Genomic DNA, 6000 nt, shown 5'->3' with positions numbered 1-6000 from the left:
CAGGGCCGGGCGGTGACGGCCCGGGCGGCCCTCCGCTGCGGGGCCCGCTCCGTTGGCGGCGCCGGGTGCAGGAAGAGCCGAGGAGGAGGAGAGCTAACCTCCTTACCGCCTCGCACCCGAGGCACGAATTCCGGTTTGCCTCTTAAGCCCGGCAAAACTCTCTGTAAACCTGTAAGGCAGTCTGTAAAACCGACGGCTGCTCCTCGGTGTGGTACTAATACCGTGAGAGAGCCTTAGGAGGCAGAGGATTAAAGGTGCCTCCAGTGATGCGGTGAGGTGCGTTTGCCCGTCGCCTGAAAACGCGGGGTTGTACGGGAGTCACCTGCAGGACCTGGCCGTGTGCGCTCGCCGCTGGCAGCCCTCGGTGCCTGCACACCCGCCTTCAGCCGTCACCGCCTCATGGGCTGTCAGGCGGCTCAGACGGTGCCCTGCGGGCTTACCGGTGTGTTAATCGGGGAGCTTACCATTTTACTCTTTAAGCATGGCTCAGTACACACCGGCTGCAAAGCACTTCGCCTTCTGGGCAACAGACCAGGGTTACCACGCTCCAGGAGGACCTCTTTTTTACTTCAAAGAGAGCTTTGGTGTGGTCAATGAGATAAGATAATTAATGGCATTCGTAGGAAAATAAGATAAAATTAGTGTTTTGACATTAGGTATAGTCTGGTTCCTTCCGGCAATCGTTGCTAAATGATAAGATTTTTGAAGTTTGTAAGTCAGTCATTCATGCTAAAGATACACATGTAACTTGGCAGGGGGTAATAGTACAGGCAACGAGAAGACACACTAAAGATGAAACTATGAAACATCACCATTGTCTTGTTTATGTGGCCTATGGAGAGCAGAATGTAGGTCGGTTGTGAAGTATTGAATAAGTATTTTGCTGTACTAGACAAAAATTTTGTAACTTAGCGTGTTTCTGTTTCTTTTGAAAGAGTGTTCAAAACGTACATTGGGAAACTCTCCTGGATGGAGCTGTACGTTTTTATAGGAAAACCTGTTCTTAAATGCTTAGAGCAAGAATGGTGTTTACACAATGTTATGCAGTACTATTAAAAGGCACTGGGACAGATCGGGTACTGGTGGCAGTACATTCTGTCACACCCAGGTTGGTTAATTCTTTTGCAGAAAATTAGAAAGTAGTTCACAAAGAAAATGGTTGAAGTAAATTTGCCAGTATTATAAACCACAATGCAGAATTTATCAAGAGAATTTATATTTTTCTGGCCATGTTGGCCTGGGGTTAACACAGAAAATTAATGACAGTTACTGAAAAATGAACCAAAAGCCAGGAGTCTAGCAGGAATTCAGTGGCTTCCTGCTTACTTTGAGAAAAGACATGTTCACACTTCACTAATTTATTTTGCGTTTTAGGAGCACTGTCATAACTCTCACCCTTCTTCTAGTCTTTTCTGACTAAATCCTAATGTTCTTCTAAGTATTTGCCTGAAGACTTTCATGTGCTATGCTTTTAAACATCCCGTGTGGTTTTAAGTCATTATAATTCTTTAAAGCTATATGTGATTTACATGGGAAGGGACTGTAAAAGCAGTGTTAGTTTGTCAGATTTTTCACTGGTGTTCTGTGTACCGCTTACCCCTTTTTTTACATGTGTTTTACTGCAGAGACTAGGTCTCAGTCTTCCAGTGACAGGTGTCACCGATAAAGGCAAAAAAGAAGAAATTGTGTTAGCAGAGAATGGAAGCAGGAGTTGCTCCTGCAACTGCTTTTCTTTTTTTTTTTTGAGGATACAAACACATTCATAATCAGCATGTCTCCTAAAATTGCTTGGCTCCAATGAATATTTTCTGCAAACCACAGGAACAAGCATCCAAAAAACTTTTGAGCCTAACCACTGAATGTTGTTTAAATAAAATAGCTGGAAAAGCATATTAAAGTATGTGTTGTTACTGTACTAAAAGTGCAGGTTTGCTATGCTGCAGATACCTTGATGCATCTGCCTGAAATGTCTTATTTATATTTAAAATATATAATTACATAAACTGTGGGATGAATGTTGGCAATTGGGAGGCTGGTAAAAGAGTCTGGTAGGTACCATAGAGGTGGCTGGTGCACTGCTAGCAGTGGAGTTATTCAAAATTGGGACTTAGATTCTTGTTTGTTTTGTTGCCTTTTTTTTTCCCCTCAAAAAGTAGATAGCTAACTACTGCCAAATCTCAGTATGTGCATTTTAAGCAATACGAACTTTCTGTAAAGCAATTATTTGGTTGGTTTCTGATCGTAATGTCAAGGAGGCAAGCTGTGGAGTTTAGTTCTGTGTGAATTTATCTGCAATGGAACTTTGCTTTTCTTTATTCGTGATGTCTTCTTAAGACACTGTCTCCCCACATCAATCTTTTACAGAGAAGTGTATTGCAAATGGATTTTCTGCAACAGAAGTTTCTTTTGAGTCATCCTTTATTATTACTGGAAATGAGAAGCTGTGTTGTGAATCTTACCTTGATTGAAAGGTGCTAGGTGTACTCAAACCTGGCAGAATGGGTCTCAGTGCAAACACACAGCCTTTGCCAATATATCATTTGAAAAATTGAATAAGAAGCTCTTGATAGAAGCTCACCAACGTTTATGTGTACCTGCTGACTTTTGGAGGCTATACCAAGCCTTTATTATGAAGCAGTCGCACCATATGTTGCTGTTCTGTCTGTTACAAAGCCACAAGGGCAAGGGAGGCACAAAGTTAAGCCAGTAAATTACATGCTCCTTTTTCCAGACCTATAGTCATTCATTTTCCTTTGCCGCAAGGTTAATGTGCTGGATATAAACCAAGCCTCTAAAAATGTCTGTCTCCCTTACCCGTTAAAATGTCTCTCTGTGCCTTTATAGAACTACCTTCTCCCCAAACAAGCAATTTCTTTGTCTTCTATCCCAATCTGATTATGGTGGAGCAAGAAAAGCATCAAAAATGCTAGTTAAGAGAAACAGGGTTGACTGTGATGGAAGGTGGAAAGGAGGTGTGTGCCAGCAGCAGAAATATAGATGCATGTTAAGTTGATCAGTGCCCCAGAACACAGTGAATTTAGAAATCAATCAGATATGTTATGTGCCTTGCTGAAGAGTTTCTACAATATTGCTGATGGCCTGAGATAGTGTAGATATACCTGGTCTTACAAAAGACTAGAGAGGGTGGTCATTGAAGATCTTAGTGTGATATTTATATACACAAGTACTATGTGTGCATGTCTCTGTGCATCAGTTTGCTTGGAAATCCCGTCTAACATTACAGTGGATACTATTTATGGTAGTTGGCTATGTTAATTTTATGTATTTATTTAAGAGCTTAGTAGCTGGCTTTTCTTATCAGGATGTTGCACTATTTTGGTCAGCTTTCAAAACTATGCAGAGTAGTGTGCTAGCTTCAGAATAAAAATGTTGGGGACTCAGATTCCCTTGTGAGAAAATAGCTGACAATATTTTGGTAAAGCTTTTTATATTTTAAAAAATATTTTTATTTAATTTATACACACACACATATATGAAATGCACAGCTATTATAACTGGTAAAATTAAGAGATATGAAACTACCCATAGCAAGTTTTGTAGAACGGTCCATTTTACAGTACTGAAATTTTATTTGCGGAGTATTTAAATATGTGCATTGCTCCTGTTTAAATTTGTGTTGAGGAAAGGGCACACTCCCTACCTGCATGCTTTTTTTTTTTGGTGTAGGAGGGGTGGGTGAGGGAAAGACACTAATTTACTTTGTAAATTTTCTCAGGTTGGTCTAGGATTTCAGGTCTAATGTTAGAAATACGTAATTTAATGTCCTGATTTTCAAAAGTTCTATGTATATTTGTAATATGTTCTTGTTGAGGTGTTAGAAGAAATTATGTAATAGTTGAAGAACCTTAAGAAATTAGGGAAATGGTTTAGTTAAACACTTGAGCACAGAATAAGCAGTGTGACTGCTTTTGATCTGTACCAGAGAATTGCTGAGCAGGTAGAACAGTGAAGTTGGTTTGGGAAGCTCTAATGGCACTCAGTGGACAAGTACTACAGGTTGTAGAAGTAATTTGACAAGTTACCTTCACAAATTGAATAGTAAAAAGAAATAATTGCATATTTTGTCTTCTGGTCATGGATGTGAATATTTCAGATGGCTGAAAATGAAAATGAGGTGTATTATTAAAATAGCATTGTCTAAGAGTCTGAGAATGTTCGCTGTTTGCATTCTTACATCTTACTCTTGAGGAGAGAAGAAGGTGTTACTTCCTTATCTCTGGCCTCTTTGGACTGAGAAGTTTTGTATTTCTCAAGGAAAGCTGTTGATCAGGTTGTTGTTTTTTTTTTAAAATGACTCAAGCAAAGCATGGAATAATTATGTGCCACAGTGATTAAAGGTCTAATTTAAAAGCCCCAGAAGAATTCAACGTAGAGATTGTGTTTGTAGAACACAGTCCTTTTAAATTCTCTGTAATTTACCTGAAGAGGAAAAAAAACAGTATTTCTGTGGTTATTAAGAGTTTTTCATCACAGAAGACAAATGAAATACATTTAAACTTTACATTTCATTGAAGAGCTGGCCTACTAACATGTCTTCTTTTGCTTTCATGTGTAGACTGTTCGTTTTGTTTATCCTCTGTCTGCCTCAAATAACTTGAACAAAAATAATTAAACAGAATCCTGGAAGCAAGAATTTTCTTTTCAGTCTGCATTTTTTTTACTCTGCTTTTCTCTTAAAATAAGAAGTCATATTCAGCCATATCACAAAGTGCTAATTTCATCATAAAGCCCTAGTCATTGCTGTCACTCTTCATAAAGTATGGCGGAGAGCAGCTTTATGGGCTAAAAGCTCACAGAATGAGAATGATGCTGGGCTTTCTCTATATCTGAAGATGCTGCGTGCGTATTAATGGACAAGAGAGGGAGCAACTGGAGGGGAGTCTAGGCTAACTCTCAAGAGGCTCCTGGAAAGGCACAGGTGAGCTTTGGCTCAGCAGATGTGAATGGAAACTGCCTAATCTCTTTGTTTATAATGAAGCAGGACAGTCCAGTGGAACTATGAAAAAAATACTATAATGAAGAAATGGGCCTTAAGACAATTTACTTCAGGGAGCCCTTTTTCTTGCACATGAAGATCCTCACAAACCTGTACCTAATTCCTAGGCATTCCTCTCTTGTATTACTAAGCTATTTCTTCTCCCAGGTCCTTCTGAACTTGTGGGGTTTTTGTATCCTCTTCTTTTACATGCTTCAATCCACTCCCTCTCCTTTGCATCTCTGTCAATTTTAAATGCAAATAGTAGGAGGTATAGGGAATTGCCTGTGTGTCTTTTGATTATGAACATGAGTAAGCTTAAGAACTGGTTTTTGTCTTGCAGAGAAAATCACAGATACAAGGACTGAACATTACCTTGGAGAGAAAACATGTCATTTTAAAACTCTTTGAGTAAAAGCAGATAGGGCAGAAATTGAGTAGAGATGAGAGAGAAACAAAAAGCGAGGTGTTCACCTCACCGTGCATGCTTTTATTTTTGTTCAAAACAGTGGATATCTCTGCATTTTATCATAGAAGAAAGATTTATATACATTTAAGATGTAAATATATTTTATCTACAGTTTATTGCTTCTGGGCTGTTACATGAGCTCAGATGAGAGATCAAACAGAAAGGTAGTCTGTGAAACTCTTTTCAAGACACATTCTATTTCTAATAGCAGAAAATTGGGATGGCTAGCTTAAATGTTGAGTTTTTTAGTAGAACTTAATTGTTCTCTTGAGGATAATAGAACTACCTGCTCTTTACAGTTTTCTCAGTGTTCTTTTTTCCTTTTAAAAAAAATAAAAAGAAAGTCTACTTTTTTACCCATTGTCTTCAAGTTTTTTCTGGACTTTATTGGGTCCTTGTAAAAAAAGTAGTACTTGAAATCTGGGATTTCAACTCTCTTTTCCATTGGCACTACTGGAACTCTTCCTATTTCTAAGCGTGTTCCCCATTTTTCTTCTATTTCCTGGTTTTGATCTCCATTTCCCGCATTCCAGAG

General features: G+C 39.0%; 1 protein-coding gene across 9 annotated transcripts in view; it reads left to right on the top strand.

Annotated features, from left to right (window-relative positions):
• The window catches only part of AKAP9 (A kinase (PRKA) anchor protein 9), a 124345-nt gene that overhangs the window by 456 nt on the left and 117889 nt on the right, over positions 1 to 6000 (top strand). The gene's annotated exons all lie outside the window — the stretch shown is intronic.

Source organism: Haliaeetus leucocephalus, unplaced genomic scaffold, assembly GCF_000737465.1.
Source record: "Haliaeetus leucocephalus isolate CR32 unplaced genomic scaffold, Haliaeetus_leucocephalus-4.0 Scaffold0, whole genome shotgun sequence".
Lineage (NCBI taxonomy): Eukaryota > Metazoa > Chordata > Aves > Accipitriformes > Accipitridae > Haliaeetus > Haliaeetus leucocephalus.
The sequence above is the reverse complement of the archived record's forward strand: the minus strand, read 5'-3'. Positions and strand labels throughout refer to the sequence as shown.